The sequence below is a fragment of the Camellia sinensis genome, chromosome 8, assembly GCF_055761805.1.
Source record: "Camellia sinensis isolate YWXY chromosome 8, ASM5576180v1, whole genome shotgun sequence".
Lineage (NCBI taxonomy): Eukaryota > Viridiplantae > Streptophyta > Magnoliopsida > Ericales > Theaceae > Camellia > Camellia sinensis.
The window spans coordinates 76,084,332-76,105,442 of NC_138968.1; the positions used below are offsets into that span (position 1 = coordinate 76,084,332).

General features: G+C 38.9%; 1 pseudogene; it reads left to right on the forward strand.

The window, feature by feature from the left end:
* The first annotated feature begins 666 nt into the window (after positions 1-666).
* LOC145797845 (uncharacterized) lies at positions 667-5,116 on the forward strand (annotated as a pseudogene).
* The last annotated feature ends 15,995 nt before the right edge of the window (positions 5,117-21,111 follow it).

Genomic DNA, 21,111 nt, shown 5'->3' on the forward strand with positions numbered 1-21,111 from the left:
AATCTGAGATGGAGAAATCACCCTAATTTCTCATGGAGACCCCCTTCACAAGGCACTTTTTACAATCCTCCACCACCAAGGCAGAATTTCAATAATTTTGCCAACCAATCATCCTATTGACCACCGCAACCTTATCGACCCCCACAACCGTACCGGCAACCACAACCCCGGCCTGTTCCTCAGGGCAACTTTGCCTTTGAGACTCAGTTTTTGGAAGTTCTCTCAGAACTTAAGGGGTTAGCATTGGTAGTTCACTCCTACGCTCACTCTATTGCCAAACTAGAGGCCCAATTGGGTCAAATGGCTAACAACATGAATCGAAGAGATGAGGGAAAATTACCAAGTCAAACAGTGGCCAACCCTAAGGGACAATACGGGGCAGAGAGTTCAGGTGGGAATGGTAAGCAACATGAGCAAGTGCAAGCGGTGGTTGCTTTGAGAAGTGGTAGGGAGTTAGAACCTCAGTCAGTTGCGTCTGATGCAACTAGAGTTAAGAAGAGTGACCACGGTGGTTCACCTAATGAGAGCAAGGGTGAGGGGGAAACTCTTAAGAGGGATGACTTAGTCCCTAGCACTTCACTTGAGCCCAAGGCACCATATGTGCCTAAGGCACCCTTTCCCCAATGCCTTGATACACCGTCCCCTTTTAATAAGAAGGCGGCATCTATGGAGGCAATGATGGAGGTCTTTAAACAGGTAAAAATCAACCTCCCCCTGTTGGAGGCGATTAAGCAAGTACCATCATATACCAAATTTCTAAAGGACCTATGTACGCAAAAGCGTAAATCTAGGACACATGTGTCCCAAAAGGTCTTACTCACGGAGCAAGTAAGCTCCATCTTGTTGAATGACACACCTCCTAAGCTTAAGGACCCGGGTGCCCCAACCATTGCATATATTATAGGAGACCATTTCATTGATAGGGCCTTATTGGATTTAGGGGCTAGTGTCAATTTGTTGCCGTACTCTGTGTACGAGGAATTTGGGCTTGGCGAGTTGAAGCCCACTACTGTTACTCTTCAGTTGGCTGACCGGTCCCTCAAAGTGCCACGAGGCATGATTGAGGATGTACTAGTTAAGGTGGATAGGTTCTACTTCCCTGTTAACTTTTTGGTATTAGATATGGAATCGGTAACCAGTTCTAGGAAACAAATCCCGGTGATCTTAGGTCGACCTTTTTTGGCTACGGCCAATGCATGCATTAATTGTCGTACTAGGGTGATGGAAGTTTCATTTGGTAACATGCAAGTGAAACTTAATGTTTTCCAAGCATCCCAACAACCTCATGAGAGAGAGGAGTGCCTATTAGTGGATGTTGTGGATGAGATTGTGGAGGAGGCTTTGCCCTCTATTCTTGTAGAGGACCCTTTAGAGGCTTGTCTAGCTCATTTTGGGTTAGAAAATTTTGATATTGATAGGTCAGTTGAGGAGGTGAATGTCTTGCTTAATTCTTCTTCTATACCGGATTTTCCTCCATGAAAAGCCCAGTTTGAGTCCCTTCCTCCTCTGTCAAGAGAGCCTGCTATACCATCTTTGGTCACACCACCTACACTTGAGTTGAAGCCACTTCCGGCCACACTCAAGTATGCTTTTTTAGGGCCCCAGGAGACTTTACCAATTATCATTGCATCTGACTTGACTGCGGAGCAGGAGAGTCAGTTAATGAGTGTTCTCGTGGCACATCGGAGTGCTATAGGGTGGTCAGTGGCTGATTTGAAAAGGATAGATCCCTCCGTGTGCATGCATTATATACACCTAGAGGAGGACTCCAAACCTTCTCGCGAAATGCAACGGAGACTAAATCCTAATATGAAAGAGGTGGTGAAGAAGGAGGTTTTGAAATTATTGGATGCGGGTATCATATACCCCATCTCAGATAGCAAGTGGGTAAGTCCCACACAAGTGGTGCCCAAGAAATCGGGCATCGCCGTTGTTGAGAATGAGGGAGGAGAGTTAGTCCCCACACGAACCACTACTGGGTGGCGAGTGTGCATTGATTACAGGAGACTAAATTCCTCGACTAGGAAGGACCATTTTCCCCTACCTTTCATTGACCAAATCCTAGAGCAGTTAGCGAGGCAAGGTTTCTATTGTTTTCTTGATGGCTACTCGGGGTATAATCTAGTCCCGGTGTACCCTGCTGACCAGGAAAAGACCACATTCGCATGCCCTTTTGGCACTTTTACTTACAGGCGCATGCCCTTTGGGCTATGTAATGCACCGATGACTTTTCAATGGTGCATGATGGCCATTTTCTCCGATATGGTGGAGAAATTCTTAGAGGTTTTTATGAATGACTTTTCGGTGTTTGGACCGTCTTTTGAGGAATGCCTTAGGAACTTGACTAGAGTGTTAGAACGATGTACTAAGGCAAATCTAATCTTGAGTTGGGAAAAGGGGCATTTTATGGTTCGTGAGGGTATAGTGTTGGGACACATTGTGTCCCCTCGAGGTATAGAGGTTGACAAGGCTAAGGTTGACCTCATTGCAGGCCTTCCTCCACCTAATTCCGTGCGTCAAATTAGGTCTTTCTTAGGGCATGCAGGTTTTTACCGTAGGTTCATCAAAGACTTTAGTAAGATATCACGTCCTTTGTGTAGTTTACTGGTTAAGGACGCGCCTTTTGTCTTTGATGAGACATGCTTAAAGGCATTTGAAACACTGAGAATGGCCTTGACCACCGCCCCAATCATGAAATCATTAGATTGGTCGCTTCCCTTTGAAATCATGTGTGATGCCTTCGATTATGCTATCGGGGCTGTGTTGGGCCAAAGGGTCAATAAGGCACCATTTGCTATATATTATGCTAGTCGCACTCTCTCGGATGCTCAATTGAACTACACTGCTACGGAGAAAGAGTTGCAAGCTGTGGTCTTTGCCTTAGACAAATTCCAATCTTATCTCCTAGGTTCCAAGGTCATAGTCTTCACTGATCATGCCGCTTTGCGGTATTTACTATCTAAGAAAGAGACCAAACCTAGGTTGATTAGATGGATTTTATTGCTTCAGGAATTTGATTTAGAGATCTGTGATAAGAAAGGATTTGAGAATGTGGTGGCGGATCATCTCTCCCGAATCCTCGTTGAGTATAATAGCGACCCTCTTATTTTGCATGATTCATTTCCGGATGAACAACTTTTTGAGCTGTCACAAGCGAGCCCCCCGTGGTTTGCACATATTGTGAATTACTTGGCCATTGGGAAAATTTCGCAGAATTGGTCTAAGCAAGACAAAGACCAATTCTTTTCACAGGTCAGGTATTACTTTTGGGAGGATCCGGAGTTGTTTAAATATTGCTCCGACCAAGTGATCCGACGATGCGTGCCGGAGAGTGAGGTGTATAGCATTCTTACATTTTGTCATTCTTCTGCATGTGGCGATCATTTTAGTGGGCATAAAACTGCCGCCAAGATTTTACAAAGCGGGTATTATTGGCCCACAATTTTTAAAGATGCCCATCAATTTTGTAGAACTTGTTTGCGCTGTCAGCAAATGGGTTCGATGTCTTGGCGTGACATGATGCCAATGTCCCCTATTCTTGTGGTAGAAATATTTGATGTTTGGGGGATTGATTTTATGGGTTCTTTCCCGTCGTCGTTCGGGTTTGAGTACATTTTCTTGGCAGTAGATTATGTGTCTAAGTGGGTGGAGGCAATAGCTACCCGAACAAACGATCATACAGTGGTAATCAAATTTTTGCATGAAAATATCTTTAGTCGTTTTGGGTTTCCTAGAGCCATAATAAGTTATCAGGGTACACATTTTTGTAACCGGTTCTTTGAGTCAGTAGTTAAGAAATACTCTATCACCCATAAAGTTAGCACTCCATACCATCCTCAAACTAGTGGCCAAGTAGAAGTATCAAATAGGGAGGTAAAGCACATAATTGAGAAAACGGTAAGACCGGATAGGAAAGATTGGTCACAACGGTTAATTGATGCGTTATGGGCTTACCGCACTGCTTATAAGACACTCATTGGGATGTCACCATATAGGGCGGTGTTTGGCAAAGCTTGTCATCTCTCGGTTGAACTTGAGCATCGAGCATTGTGGGGCATAAAGAAGTTTAACTTCGATATGGCCGCGGCTGGGCTCAACCGGAAATTGCAACTCAATGAGCTGTAGGAAATCCGGAATGATGCATATGAGAGTTTGAGAGTTTTTAAAGCTCGGACTAAAGAATTCCTTGACAAGCACATTAATAGAAAATCCTTTGAACCCGACCAAAAAGTGTGGCTTTTTAATTCAAAATTGAGACTCTTTCCGGGTAAGGTAAGATCAAGATGGGATAGCCCCTTTGAGGTTGTTGAGGCATTTAGTCATGGCGCCGTTGAGGTGCGAGATCCAAAAACTGGCCACACTTTCAAAGTGAATGGCCAAAGATTGAAACCATATATAGAGGGGATTGGGAATGAGGATATGATTGAGTCCATTGCTTTGATGGACCCATTTTACTATGATTGATAGATTGATTTCTTGTTCTCTTTTCTTTCCCTTCTATGCTATTATGTTTTTCTTTGTTCTTGTTACACTTTACTTGCGTCTAGGAGACTTTAAATCCTCTAAAGGTGTAATTCCTTTGGTGTTTGCCGTACCCGAACGGCATCTGACGGTCTAGTATAGCCATCTAACCGTGTTTGTAGTGAGTTCCTAGGAGACCAACTGAGACAGTGGAAACTAGAGTTCGAATGGCAAAGCCTAGAACACAAAGGTTTGGGATTTCCGAGACTAGAGTCTGTTTTAAATACCCAGGGGTGTGGAGATTGCTTCAAAACTACCTCGGCTTGAACTGTGTATGACAGCCCCATAGGTTGAGGTAGCTTTATGCGCCTCGATTCTGGATACCGAATCAACCTAGTCTATCAGCCTGTTAAAGAATAGGGAAAGTTACAAACACAGTTAGGGAGAAAAGTAGAACCCGTGGTTTTCGCGTGAAGATTATACCTTTAGTGAGCATTCCGTATGTTCTTTTATGCTATATTTATTCCGGATGTCAATTTAACTTTACTTTTGTATTAACTGAATTGTGGTTTCGACTTAATAGATTCCTTCATGCTTGTCCACTGTGCCTTTAATGACTCATGATGTCTCAATATCACATTGTAGTGGCACATAAGTTGATTGTTAGGTGGAGTAGTGTGGTCATTTGTTGTTGAGTATATATGAATATGTTAATGTTTGTGGGTATCATTTCTGGAAACCCTCACGAGACTTTACTCGTTCACTTGGGGTAACCTTGTGGTTTAAAGGCTTGTTGCATATGCTAAATGTAACCGTTTTCCCACGAAAGAGGAAATAGATAAATTTTGTTTTATTTTATTTTATTTTACTTGATTGAGAACTGGCAAGTAGTAAGTTGAGGGATGTGATTAAGGCCGAAATGTACATCATTGAGGCTGTTAATTAGAATATCTTAACTTCACTTGCTGGTCAAACTGTATACTTTATATGTGTTGAATGTCAATCAGGTTGTACATCGTCGAAGCATAAAATGGGCAAAATGACAGAATTTGGACAGAGTTGACTTTCCGCACAAGCGTTGACTTTCCCGCACGTGCGTTGACTTTTTCTGGGAAAGTCAAACCGACGTTTTAAACCTGTTTGGAAGGGAGTAGAAGTATAAAAAGGCAAGGCAAAGGCTTTTGTAGGGTTCGAAAAATCAATACAGAATAGAGGGAGACTAGGGTTTCAGAGAGAGGATATTCTACCAAAGCTTGAAGGACACTTCCATGGAGGTTTCTTCCTCATCTTCTTCCTCTTTCCACTCCTCCATGAGTGGCTAGTCGTCTTTTTTAGGGTTTGATGAAACCCTAGCCATGTAATGGAATTTTTCATGAGCTTTAATTGTAAAATGGTTTGAATGAATGTATGGATGTTTTAGAAGTTTATAAATAATTGTTTCGTTCTTCTCTTCAAGCATTCTACTCTCTGTGATTGTTTAATGCTTTCTATACATTAGTATTCTTTGTGTTTGTATTCAAAGTACGAGACGAGTCATACAATGAGAGACGGGTCGTTTTGCTAACATAGTTTAGAGCAAACGACTCGTACTACTCGGGATGATTCGTGTCTGTACATTGAATACAACAACCCTCTTGATCAATATTTCAAACTTGTAGTTGTGAAATATTGGGTTGTTCAAACCGAATTGCGATTGGTGGTTGATGCTAAGTCTCATTCATGTGGTTAGTGGTGAATTCTCTACCCTAGGATTTTTCCCCCAATTCAGTAAACCCTATTTCATTTATTATTGATAATTTAATTCCTTAGTTTAATTTATTCGTTATTAAATTAGGTTATGAACAATCAATCTTTTTATCAAAATTAATTTAGGAATTTAGCAATTAAATTAGCTTAATCTCACAATTGTCCCTATGGATTGATACCTGGACTTGTCATTATTCTGATAGAATTTGGTATAGTTTAGTGATTATATTTGGTGTGTTCAACGACCCACCAATGTGTTATTGATACAGCGAATCTGTGTATCATTTATGAAGTATGGAAGTGTTTTGATGTGGTATTGATACAGCAAGTATGTGTATCTATTGTGAATTATAGAAGTGTTTTGATATGAGTTATAGTCTCATTAAATTATTGGCCAGGTTCTGAGCCTTATTCATAAATTAAGAACTGGATAAGTAATGGAAAATGAAATGAAACATGGACATATTTGTCATGAAATTGAAATGTGTTATAAGTTGGTATATATGAGTTAAACATTTATCGAATACTAATGTTTTAGTTATTGCTCATATTATGTTTAGTATATCTCTACTGGGTATTGGCTCACCCTATATGGGACATCATTTTTCAGGTTCAGGTATTATGCCGCCTCCGAGGTCTTAGCTTGGATGGTTGTGGGAGTTGAAGGCTTTTGTTTATTTTTGTGTATTACATGTAAATCAAGCCAAGCGCTTATTTTGTGTTTTGAGTTAGTACTCTCTTTTTGTAACCAAGTGTCGACTTGAAAAGTTGTAAGCCCGTAGGGCATTTACTTTTGATGTCAACATGTAATACTTTTGTAATGAATACTCTGATGAATGAAATTATGCTTTATTTTCTTATGTCTAAGCATGTTAAGATTGTATGATTTATGGGTTTATTTCGAGGGCGTTATAGCACAAAATTCAACCAACTATGTGGAGTGCAAGTCTGACCTGTGCGGGGTACAAGTCCAACCAGTGCGGAGTGCAAGTCTAATTTGTAGTTTTTTTTTTTTTTAATTTAGAATTTTTTTCTTTTTTATATTTCTAGTGTCTTACTTAATTATTTTTATTTTATATCGAAATAATGTTACGCATCATGAAATAAATATTATGAAAAATTTCATGAAACTAATCTAAGGTGATTGCATAACATATAATAAAACACTACATAATAATCCAAGAGTGGAGAATCTTCATGATATTTCTTTCATGATGCCTAGCACTATTGTTTATATTTATTATAAATTATTTTACTTTTTTAGGCACAATTTGGATTAGTTTTCAATATTTTCTTTCCAGAAAAATTAGAAACTAGTTTGGTGAATAAATAAAAAAAAATTATCATTTTAAAAATAAAACTTGCACTCATGCACACGTTGGACTTGCACCACACACAAATTGAATTTACACCTATCAGAGATTGAACTTACACTGCAAATAGATTGAACTTACATTCAACACATGTTGGACTTACAACTATACATAGGTTGGATTTGGTTTGAACTTGCACCCTACACAACTTGAATTTGCATCCCAAAAAAGTTAGATCCACATGAAATTGATATTTTGTTTTACCATACTAGATTTTTTATTTTTTTAGAAAAATAGAAGACAAAATTCAACCAAATATGTGAAATGATTTTCTAGTATCCTACTTTTTGAAACTATTTTAATGCTAAAATATATATGACTAGTTTTTTAGTGACCTTTTTTATTTGTATGGTTTGAGTTGATATTTGTATTAAATTTTATTGTCTAATTTGAGTTAATAAAAATAAAAAATAATAATATTTGTATGGTTTAATTATTATTTTTGTTGTTTGGTTTGACTTATTATTTGTATGTTTAAATATAATTTTTTTATTCATATGGTTTCAATTAATATTGTACAGTTTGAACTATTATTTTTTATTTTTACAGTTTCAATTAATATTTGTATGATTTGAATATTATAATCTTTTATTTTTATTACCGCTGATTGATAATTTTTCCTTCCACTTAAGTAATTTTAAATAATGTTTTTTGTTCATATTAATTTCAGCCATACATTTTATTTTAATTGTGTAATTTTGTATATTTATTTTAAATTAGTGTTTTTAAAATTTTAAATTTATATATTTAATATTAGTCTTATTTTAAGATATCATTGATATCTTTTTAATGGTATTATTTTTATAAAAATTAAATTTATATATTAAAATCTATATATAATTTATTAAAATAAATAATAGTTTAAAAAAATGAAAATTGAACTAGGACAAAAAAAAAAAAAAAAAAAAAAAAAAGAGAGAGAGGAGAAGAGAAATGTGAGAAAAAACAGGAGAGAGGGCATAGAAGAGAGAGTAGAGAGATGTGACCGACAAATAATTAATTTTGAGTTTCTAAGGGTGTGTTTGGTAACGTTTACGTTTTCAGTTTATATTTACAAAAATTTTATAAACTGATTTTTGTTTATTTTTTGTTTATTTTTAGAAAAACATAAACCACAAACGCGTTTGGTAATTGACAAAATGTTTAAAAAATTTTAAAAATATAAAAAGAGTGAAAAATGGCAAGCGGTGGCAAGTGGCGGCGAAAGACGGTGGTGGAAAGTGGTGACGGCGGGTGGTGGGTAGCTGGTGGTGGGTGACGGTGGCAGGTGGGTGGGTGACGGTGGCGGGTGGCGGGTGGTGGGTGGTAGCGGTGGCGGTGGCGGTGGCGGTGGCGGTGGTGGTGGCAGGTGCGTGGCGGATGGCGGGTGGTGGTGGAAGGTGCGTGGCGGATGGCAGGTGGTGATGGGTGGTGGCGAGTAGGTGGTGGTGGTGGTGGTGGCGAGTAGGTGGCAGGTGGTGGTAGTGGTAGTGGGTGACGGTGGCGGGTAGTGGTGGTGAGTGGGTGGTGGTGGTGGTGGTGGTGGTAGTGGCGGGTGGTGGGTGGTGGTGGCAGATGACAGGTGGTGGTGGGTGGTGACGGGTGGGTGGTGGGTGGTGATGGTGGTTGGGTGGGTGACGGTGGCGGGTAGTGGGTGGTAGCGAGTGGGTAGTGGTGGTGGTGGCAGCGGCGGGTGGTGAGTGGTGGTGGCAAGTGGGTGGCGGATGGCGGGTGGTGGTGGGTGGTGGTGGTGGTGGGTGGGTAGGTGGGTGACGGTGGCGGGTGGTAGGTGGTAGCTGGTAGCGAGTGGTTGGTGGTGAGTAGTGGTGGTAGGTAGGTGGCAGTGGGTGATGGTGGTGGTAGTGGTGGGTGGCGGGTGAGTGGGTAACAAGTGGCTGGTGGTGGCAGGTGGGTGGTGGGTGGTGATGGCAAGTAGGTGGCGGGTGGTGGCGGCGGGCGGTGGATGGTAGTAGCGGGTGGTGGTGGCAGATGGGTGGTGAGTGGTGGTGGCAGGTGGTGGTGGGGGGTGGGGGGTGGTGGAAAATGGTGGGGGGTGGTGGAAAATGGTGGCGGGTGGTGGGTGGTGGTGGCAAATGGTTGGTGAGTGGTGGTGGCAGGTGGTGGTGAGGGGTGGGAGGTGGTGGTGAGGGGTGGGAGGTGGTGGTGGCGGAAGACGGTGGTAGAAAATGGTGGCGGGAGGTGGCTAGTGTTGGGTGGTAAAAAAAAAAAAAAAAAAAATTGAAAATTCAAAATGGAAACACATTTTTTGTGTTTTCATTTTTTGGCTAAATTTATAAACTGAGACAACTGATTTATAAAACAAAAATTTTATCAAACAAGTTTTTATTTGAGTTTTTTAAATTTTTGTAAATATAAACAGAAAACTGAAAACGTAAGTGTTACCAAACAGCACCTAAACATTCTAGATTTTTGTCCCACCGACCAACAAATAAAACCCCCTGCCGGGCGTAATTGTCCCAAATTTTATCCACATCTCGGATAAGCCATCAAAAGCCACTCTCAATGGTTACCAAAAAATGTTAGCGAGAGCACCAGCGGGTTGGCCGGCCTAGCCCAATTAGTTAGTACTATGTAATATATTTTATATATATTATATAAACATATACTAATATACTTAGTTTTATTTTCTTTCAAATAAAGAATTATAATGAAGAGGAAAAATACACCTACTAAACTTTAAATCTAAAAATATAATGAAAATTAATTAAATTTTGTTGACTTAACTAAAAAAATATACCCATCTTAAAAATTAAAAAAAAAAAAAAACTATAAAAATATTTTATTTTATTAAATTTATTTTTATCTAATATATGGATTTATTGAGTGGGCTAGAGAACGTAATGTGATTTTAGGGCCAAACTTAGGATTGTAAATTCATGCACATTGTTGAGTCACGTCAAGTCCAGCTAGGGGTGATTGCGGATTGGGTTAGGTCGGGTGGCATCTCATCTGCCATATATCTATCGATTTGGTGGATTTGGATTGAGCGAGCCATGCTGGTTGGCGGATGGATGCAAGGCAGTTTGGATTTTATAAACTTTGGGCATTTTTTGAATTACAATTCGTAACTTTTACAATCTCCAATAACTTGTAATCTGAAAAAGTATATGTTATTTGTCTATAATAAGCCATGGCACCACACATATATATGTAACGCCCCGAAAACATAACCTCAAATTACAATGTTATTTTCAACAATAATTTGATTTATTGAAAATAAGACAACCAAAAAGATAATATATTTATACTTCTAACGGAATCTCTTCCCCATTGAACTATTTAAAAGATTACATCATTTGTTTAGTTACATTCACCAAATGGTAATAGCAGTTCAAAGAGTAAGAGATAATACAAATTATAAATGTCTTGAGGCAAACATCTTTTCAAGGAGTGCCCTGAATACACAAAAAGTGAAATTTGTCTCCAATACAAAACTAGCCCGAGGCTTCAACATGTAGCATATAAATAAAACCTCCATGCTCCCATCCAAAAATACATCTCATGCCAATCACTTTGGCGACATCACAGCTTTATTCCTTGAAAGGTTGTTAGTTTTGAGGTGAGCAATTGCCCAGTAGAAAATACCATTAACAAGTTACAGAATTAATCGAAATACATATGATCATACCATGCAAGAGATGAGAAAAATCTAAGTCTTTTCTTTCTTTTTAAAACCATGATTCTAGAATATGAGATGCTAATAATAAATCTCAACCAAATCATGGAGTGTAAATGAGCTATGATGCCACAAGCTAGAACTTTAACACCATACATACATACATACATACATATATATATATATATATATATACTGATTTATAGAAAGTAGTCCTACATTTGCCAACTCTCAAACGGTAGGGCGATGGGCACTCAAGACCTTTCCCTTCCACTTTTGCCGACTCCAGAAACGATAAACTCGTGGACACCCAAAATCATATTTTCCACATTCGCCGACTCTAAAAACGGCAAGCTTGTGGACACCCTAAAAACATTTCTCACATTCGTCCGACGATATACTTAAGATAGGGTAATTGGGCACCTTAACTCCCAACGTGGGTACCAATATACAATACACAACTCAAACTAAAACCCGACTCACTACCCGAACTAATATGCTATTTGCATGCTTCCAATACTTTCCAAACATTAACAATCAAGAGTCACAAGGTATTATAATGTTGCAAAAATATGGTTTTATAGGCTTATTTTGGGCCAACTTTGAGCCCAAATTTGAACGGGGCCCACTCGTCTTTTGAGATGGGTCTAAAGATGTAAAGTATTCCTTGCCGCATGACAAGTTACATGGTGAAGACGGTTTTTCAAAACCATTTATGAGTGAATGGAAAGTTGACGTCGTTTTCAGATTCGTGGAACGGACAATTAAAGAATAAAATGTGGGTTTCCTTGTAAGACTTATTCCACATTGAAACTTTAAGAGAACTTGTATATGTATATAAGCTCTAGGTGGACAAACTTGGATTAGGCCCCAAAGGGCACCGCAAGTTTGTAGAAGGGAGGAGTTGTGGATAGATTGAACCTTGGCTCAAACCACCACACGTGCGTCGTGGCCTGGCCGTACCGACACGGGTGTGGGTTGTGGGTCGGATCGGTTCTAATATTAATTTTTTTGACAAAATTTATTTGAATTTTTTTAAAAGTTCTCACTGGAAAATTAATTTTTCTAAATGAATTTATTTCAAATTTTGTACCAAATTTGAATTCAATTTTCTATCCAACTTTGTACCTCTTCTGGTTCGAAATTCCTAACAGATTAAACTATTTTTAACAAATTTAAACTTCCCAGCAATTATCTGTTCAAACAGATACAAACTGCTAGCAATTATCTATTCAAAACAATTTCTACACCTGTTCATTTCAAAAATAGATCTGTTCATTTGAATTTCATACCTGTTCGGACAAATCTGAATAGTCACCAATCTGCCTATAAAAGCAAAACATTTCTAGCATTTCTAACATTCAAAAATTTGTTTTCTTTACCTGATTTTGCTCTTTGGTTGCATTATTCTTCATATTATTTTCAGGAAAAAATTCAGAGAGTATAGAACACGGGTTTTGTTCGCCGTACAGATTGTTTGGAGTGCTACTACAATTTGTGAGAAGATCATTGTATCCTCGGAAATAGACGTCATTCATTCATAATTACCGAAGCGGAGCGAATCTGTCTTAAGGACAGAGTATCACACACTCGACTTGATCTATTTTTGTACTAATTCATTTCGGTAAAATAAATTATGTAAGTAATTTATTTCTATTTGATTTGTTTCAAGTTATTTATTTTGCATAGAAGATTGTTCTAACATATAATGCATATGATGCATGAATTTCCAAATCTCAATTTCCCTAAAATGGTTTCAAAACAACCCATAAATAAAGCATCAACAATTGAAGAAATTCTCCAACTTACTATCTTCACCATTTCGAAGATTTGTTTCAAGAAGTTCCCGAAATTTCATATCTCAACACCAAAGTTAAGTCAATACATCCAATTATAGGATTAGGAGGCCAATTAAACCAATCTCCTTCATTGAACAAATTTGAAAACTATGGTTCTAAGAAAATTGAGGCTTTCTCTCTTACATGATTTAAAGGCCAATTCTCATCATCAACGACAATAATCAGCAAAAGTATACATAAACTCTTTCAAAAATATGAGGTATAGCCCATTTTTGCATCAAACCCATTTTATAACACAAATACATCTCATATATCTTGATAACTAATGAAAATACCACACATGTGTCTTAAATCAAAGACATTACAAGTTAAAAGTATCCATGCCTCAAGAATGAAGACAAAAGATGAAAACCCAACTCCAAACTTTGATGAAATCGCAAAATTATCGGTAGAACTCTTGATATAAAATTTCCTTTCAACTTACTTGAAGGAGCTAGGGTGAATTTAAAGTAAACAGTAGAGACATTTAATCAAATATTTAGAAAAAATATATCACTTTATCATTTAATCGCATTGGATAGTTATCTAACCAATACTATCCCATACCCCGGGTACGGGGATACTGTTGCACGTTAGGTGCAGCAATTACTGTCGTCACTTTAAACAGTGACGTTTTGGCTCATGATTGGGTTATTTTGTCTTTTTGTGTAAACTAGTATGCTTTTGAGTATTCATTCCCTGATGGTTTATTGATCCACAATCAATCAACAACCTTTCTATATTGTAATTTTTTAATATTTTAATACAGTTATGGTAAAAAATAGGATAAATTATGAATATAGTATTTGAAATTTACTTAACATATGAATTGTCTCTCGTTATTTTACAAATTACAAATAATCACTTGTTAGAATATTTTATTTAATAAAATTAACTAAAAAAATAAAATTCCTAACTACTCTATTGTATAATAATAAATTTACTTAAATTATTAATTAAAATAAATTTTTAATATCATTAAAAGTTGTTAATTGAATTGATGATTTATTAATAAAAAGGGTCATTCATCTTTAATTTTTACAATTAAAAAAAAAAAGAAAAAAAGAACTGACGTGTATCTCTTATATAAATAAAATGGATTGATACTCATAATGTGAAACAGTTAGAATTCATCTCAGTATACATTGTAAAATATTGATGAAATACAAAATTAATAACATATTTTTATAAATGATCTCTAATTGCATCACATTAATAAAAGAAACTTGAATTATAATTGATGGTCTTCTAAGAAAATTGAATTATATGAGTTCTATAGTTCAAAAATTTTGAAAAAGAATAAAAATAATGACTTGTTAGATTTATTTACATTTTTCGTTATGAAATAACATTTTCACAATATAAGAAATGGGACAGACTTGTCTCCAATTTGTTTGAAGAGTGTTGGGGGCCCTAATTCGGGTTCATTTTGGTGATCCAAACTATTTAATGTATACATCTTGTTGAGTATATTATTCTTGAAAAAATTACTTTGATTAAATTTCGATAGCTATTTGATCAGGTTATATTTGTATTAACGGCATATGATTTTTAAACAAATATTGACGAAAATGTGATTTAATCAAATAGTTATTAATATCCGAATAACTTTAGTTTTTTTAATAATAATGTACTCAACAAAATGTACACATTGAACGGTTTTAATTATAAGAAATTATTTTCGATTAGTCATTTGTTAAAAATAAATTAAATTTTTTTATCCGTAATTCTTATTTTATACAACTAGTATACTATATATTGCAAATACTATATTGAAGTGCACAAATCCATCAGAAAATGACTTCTCATGCTTTGCACAAAAAGATAGTAAGAAGAAAAGTGAAGACTGCAGCTAAGGCGAATCTGTATCTCCGTACAGCTGTCAGTTGCTTTCTTATTGTCTCTCTATTCTCTCTATTATAAATTTGACAGATTACAATATGTGATCAAGATCATATGGTGATTTCATTGGAGACAAGATACACTGGATTATAACTCTTTAAAATGGTTGTTACTAACAGTTGCGATCAGTTATTAATAGAAATTCAAAGGATAAAGTCACCATTTCAAGTTGAAAGACATGTTTCAGATTTTTCAAATTCTGATGGTTGTGTTCTTTCATAAAGGTGCCTTTATCACCTTTTGATCATCTATAAATACACAATTGCAAATCCAGGAAAGTATTCCAGACTTTTCCTGTTGTGTCCTGGAGTTGAATTGCTTTCAACCCAGCAGCAAACTCCTTTGAATGGGAGCAATTATCACCTTAAAGAAAGTGTCCGCAACACGCCTCAAAGTCGCTTTTTGCTTGGTTCTGTTTTTTTTTAGTTTGCTGTTCTAACACTCTCTACTCTCTAGGGTTCAAAAACAGTAGTAATCCCAAGAACATGGGAAAGAAGTAAAACAATAATAATAAAAATAAATGTTTAGAGAAGCCAACATCATATTTCTTGATAACAGGCTGACCAAAAAAAAAAAATATTTCTTGATAACAGACCATAGATCTAAGTAAAGACATTCATGATTCACACAAACCAAACAAAAAGGACATATCTTGTTCCTAAAAGTCGAGATGATAAAGGAGCACAGCATAGCATATAGAGTTCAACAACAACACTAACACACAATTACTGCTTAATTTTCACTTCACGTCACAGACGATACACAACAAACAACCTTCCTGTTCCGAAAAAATCAAAGGGGAGCACCGGGGAAGAGTGGGAGAGCCCTAAGCGCACGTTCAAAAGTCACAACATATAAATTCACAATGGTGGTACAGCGATAAAGCTTGACAACATCACGATCCGTGAGAGAATTGTCCTTGGAAAATTGGCGCCATTGGTGACTCATGTAACGTCTACCAGTACTGTTGGGATCTGGGATCCCGCCCAAGACCTTATAGAAATCATTGCAAGCAGAAAAACACACCCACACACAAGGAGACACAATATTTTACGTGGTTCGGCCCAATGCCTACGTCCACGGGAGAGTAACCGGTTATCACTATACCAATGAGGAGATTACAGAAAGATTACAATAGAGGAGGAGCTCACACTCTCCTCACTCAGCCACTCATCCGTCTCCCTCGCTCACACCGAGGGAGACGGTCTCTCCGCCTCACATCTCTCGCACTCTTTGGTTCACGGTTTTCTTCCTCTCTTACTCCCCTTTTGCTCTCTCCTCTCAACCTCCATTTATAGGTGAGGGAGTAGGTGGGAGAGCCTTTGGGCAGCCTCCATCCTTGACTCTTCAAGATGGTTGGTGGCCTTCCATTGTTGACCAAGGTGTGTTCCCATGGAAGAGCATCACCTTCTTCACATGGGGTGAATTCAACAAATCACCCCCTCAACCCATGTGAAGTGATCCACTGCATACACTGCTGCTAATCTTGTCACGCCCAAATTCAACATAGTCTGCATCTCTTCACTGGGACGCTGCATCCCCTGAAGCTAGAGATAAAACACCAGAGATACAAGAGGAGGAGGGAATCCGACATCCTCAACTCAACTCACACCACTCTCTGATTTGGAGAGAGCCACTGCTCCTATCTCCCACAGATCTCTTCCATGCTTCCTGTCTCGGATGTCTATACCTGCTATCCTTGAACTTGCGCAACCAAGATATCCAACACCCCCTGATTGGATGTCCTGCACCCCCTGCTGGAATGCCCTTGACTGTCATGCAACTCCTTGCATGATGAACACTGGAGCAACTAGAAAACTTCAGAGTTTGACACATCAACATCCTCAAGTTTCCTTGCTCGGAGCTTATTTCTGAACAACCAGCCTTTGCCCTTCTGCACTTCTGAACAACCTCCTGGCGTTTCCACATACGCTTGTTGTCTGTGCTGCAATCCCTGATGTTTGGTTCTGTCTCACTTGTCCGTACTGATGTTTGACAGTTAGCCCTTCTGTCAAGACAACTTTCACCGGTCTGTACAAGTTACCACTATGCAACTCCGTGCATAGTGCTCGCACCCATGGCTTCTGGTCTCCCTGCGTCAAGCTTGCTTGAGAGATCTGCATCAACTCTATCATCTGCTGCCATGGAACTAAAGAAACCACCATAGAGAAATAAGACTTGCCACTCCTTGGCACGCACTCTTGCGTTTTACCTGTCTCAATTTCTCTGTCTGGAAGTTCCTGTGAACTGTCAACAACCCGCTGCTGCACACTCTTCTCGCGCCTCTGTACGACACTCTAGCGTACCCTTGCACTGTTGCACGTCTGCAATTGTACTTCTGCGCTTAGTATGCTCCTCTGCAACTATTGTTCTACATGTCCACATACCATTAGTACCTTCTCGTATACAGTAGCTCCAACAGCCACAGTATTTCCCTGAGCCTGTACTGGTTGCCAAATCATCTATCCGTCGATGAATGGTCTTCTCTTTTGATTGAACCAGATCCTCCGAATACCTCAACAACCAGGAAAGTTCCCAGGAAAGACTGGTGGGGTCACAACCGGTCCCACTTAAGAACCAGTCTCCTTAGACAGTGTCTTTTTGACAGAACTTTCCTAGACCTTTGAGATAATCATGTCTACAATCCTCTGATCGCCCCTGACCAATCCTGATCTCCCTCGATCTGCCATTTGATCAAGCCTGATCTCCTCTGGTCTTCAATGATCTATCTCAATCTGTATCTGGTTGTCCAATCGGGTCAGAATCTGCCCATTCTAACCTCTTCAGTGAATCCGCAGCGTTCCACAATATCCGGCAACCTTCCTTCGAGTATTGAAGATGACAAACTCCCATGTTTTGACAATCTTTCCAAACCGTTCAGAATTTCACTATTCTGACCTCGCGGTTGCGTCCGGAGCGGTCCGTTTAGCTAGGACCAACCTTCGCTGCACTTCCAGGGACCTCACTGAAAAATATCCCCGAAAACTGGGCCACACCACAATTTTCTGAAAATTCTGGGCCAAATTACAATTTTCAGAAGTTCAGGGAATATTCCGTGTTCCAACAGAATATTCCGTCCACTGCCCCTGACGCCGTCTGCCACTTTAATCTGCCTTCTTTTTACAGAAACTCCATCTCTAAAATCTGACCGTACGGATGTGTCCGGAATACTCTAAATAGTCGGAAACCACTATTGGATCACCAAAAACGGACTCCAAATGGCTTCGATCTAGCCAAAACATTTTGTACGCCTCAGATCTGCGGCTGTACCTTCGCCGCGAAACACAGGATTCTTCCTCCTGCGGATGACGTGGCTGCTGACGTGGCTGATGACGTGGCACGCGCGTGCCATACACGCGCCTCCCCCCACTCGTCTTCTTCCTTCTTTCGCGCGTGGGGCGCGTGCCTGCGACTGGTCCGACGCGCCGGCTGCCTTCACGGCGCGTGGTGGCGCGTGCCGAGACTGGGCCTAACGCGCCTTCTTCAGGCGGCGCGTGAGGGCGCGTGGAAGCTCCTCTGGGTGTCTGCTTTATATGGTTGGACTCCTCTTCTCGAGCCCTTGCTCCTGGTATGCTCAAAACCGGATTTCGAGCAACTTGATTTCTGGGCAGTTTCGAACACCACGCTGTTTTTGTTCCGAAACGCCACCGACGAGGCTCTGATACCACTTGTTGGGATCTGGGATCCCGCCCAAGACCTTATAGAAATCATTGCAAGCAGAAAAACACACCCACACACAAGGAGACACAATATTTTACGTGGTTCGGCCCAATGCCTACGTCCACGGGAGAGTAACCGGTTATCACTATACCAATGAGGAGATTACAGAAAGATTACAATAGAGGAGGAGCTCACACTCTCCTCACTCAGCCACTCATCCGTCTCCCTCGCTCACACCGAGGGAGACGGTCTCTCCGCCTCACATCTCTCGCACTCTTTGGTTCACGGTTTTCTTCCTCTCTTACTCCCCTTTTGCTCTCTCCTCTCAACCTCCATTTATAGGTGAGGGAGTAGGTGGGAGAGCCTTTGGGCAGCCTCCATCCTTGACTCTTCAAGATGGTTGGTGGCCTTCCATTGTTGACCAAGGTGTGTTCCCATGGAAGAGCATCACCTTCTTCACATGGGGTGAATTCAACAAGTACCATCACTCCTCACAGGAGCCTTGAACTTCCAAATCTTTCCATGGTCCCACACATACATAATTTCGGTGTTCTCTGCCACAGCAGGCAGATACAGTGCAGACCCAGGAATCTCCAGGTTGCCGGTAGCATCTGTCTTCGAGAGTTCCTTTTCAAAGCATTTCAAATATCCCTCCACCATTCTCCTCCTTGAGTTGTGACCTAAAACAAAAACAAAACACAAAACCAAAAACAAATTATAGATATCGAATCATATGTGCTTACTCATAACATATTTGTGTATATATGTAGTGTACACAGAGAGAATTCTTGCACCGAAACAATAAACTACAACTCCCATGCACCCTCTAAAAAAACGAAACACAAAGTAGAAGAAACGAAATCACATTTGTTACAGAGAATTAGATAGATAATTTTGGAGAGAGAGAGAGAGGGACTGACCTTCTCGCTTGGATCATCACTTCTTGTTGTGCTGAGCACGAGCACCTATATATAGCAGTCAAACCACTTTTTAGTTTAAATCAAGAAAAGAATAAAAGTAGGTGTCGCTATTCATCTTGATTTATAAATTTTAGGCCTCTAACCTTAGTTTCCCCAATGTTCTTTTGAACCCCTCATTAGTTTCCCCGATTTCCTGTTGAACCCAATGAGTGTCCAATTCAAAGGAAGAGAAGAATAAAAGTAAGTGTCGCTATTCATCTTAATTTATAAATTTTAGCCTCTAACCTTAGTTTCCCCAATGTTCTTTTGAACCCCTCATTAGTTTCCCCGATATCCTGTTGAACCCAATGAGTGTCCAATTCAAAGGAAGAGAAGAATAAAAGTAAGTGTCGCTATTCATCTTGATTTATAAATTTTAGCCTCTGACCTTAGTTTCCCCAATGTCCTTGTCAATCCTCATCTGTTTCCCCAATGTCCTTGTCAACCCTCATCTGTTTCCCCATGTCCTTTTCAACCCTCATTAGTTTCCCCCATGTCCTTTTCAACCCTCATTAGTTTCCCCAATGTCCTGTTGAACTTGGCCTCTTACCTTAGTTCCCCAAATGTCCTGTTGAACCCAGAGGTGTCCAATTCAGAGGAAGAGAAGATTAAAAGTACGTGTCGCTATTCATAAAAGATTAAAAATTAATTTTTAAAATTAAGAGTATTTTAGGTTAATATGTGACTAGTTAGAATTAAAGTTAATAACTAGCGAATTTTTGAGATATAATACAAATATCTATTTTAAAAATACATACATTTTTTTTCTATTTAGATTCAAATAAATACATACAAATTTAAAATTCAATCAAAATTATTTACAATAATTTGATCCATAGACAATGATCAATAAAACTAGGGGTGGGCAACGGTTTATCCGAACCGCTCAAACCGCCCAATCCGCCCAACCCGCATATAAATGGGCGGTTTCGCAAACATAATGCGGGCGGATGCGGTTTGAAATATGACAAATTTGCGGGTTGCGGGCGGGTCGCGGTTTAAACCTGCAACCCGCAAAAACCGCCCGCACTTTAATTATTATTATTATTATTATTATTATTTATATACCAACTTTGTAACTTTTACAGGAGCACCATTATATTATCTATGACACTAAGATCCTTATTTTTAAGTATTTCTCAACTTTCTTAATACTGTAGAATTATCAAGTCCTAAACTTAGTTTCTTATATGATTTTCATTGGTGATTCATCCACTTTTTCCCAATAAAATTTTCCTTCTAATGGTCGATGGAACTTATAGTTTGATTATTGATTACTGAACTGGCAATTCTAATTGAGTACAACCTTCAATGCATTGATATACATTTTTTTCATGGCAAAAATGCTAGTGTAGAGTCTCTTTGTTTTGGGTACTTTCATATTCATTTAATGCATTGATATTCAATTTTTATTTGTAAACTCATCAAAAAATTGTTATCACAAATATATAAAATGAATTTAATGCCTAAATTCGCTGGAAAAAAAACTCGAAAATTAATTTTTAAAGAAAAAAAGTGTAAACCGCAAACCGCCCGCAACCGCCCGCACATTTGCA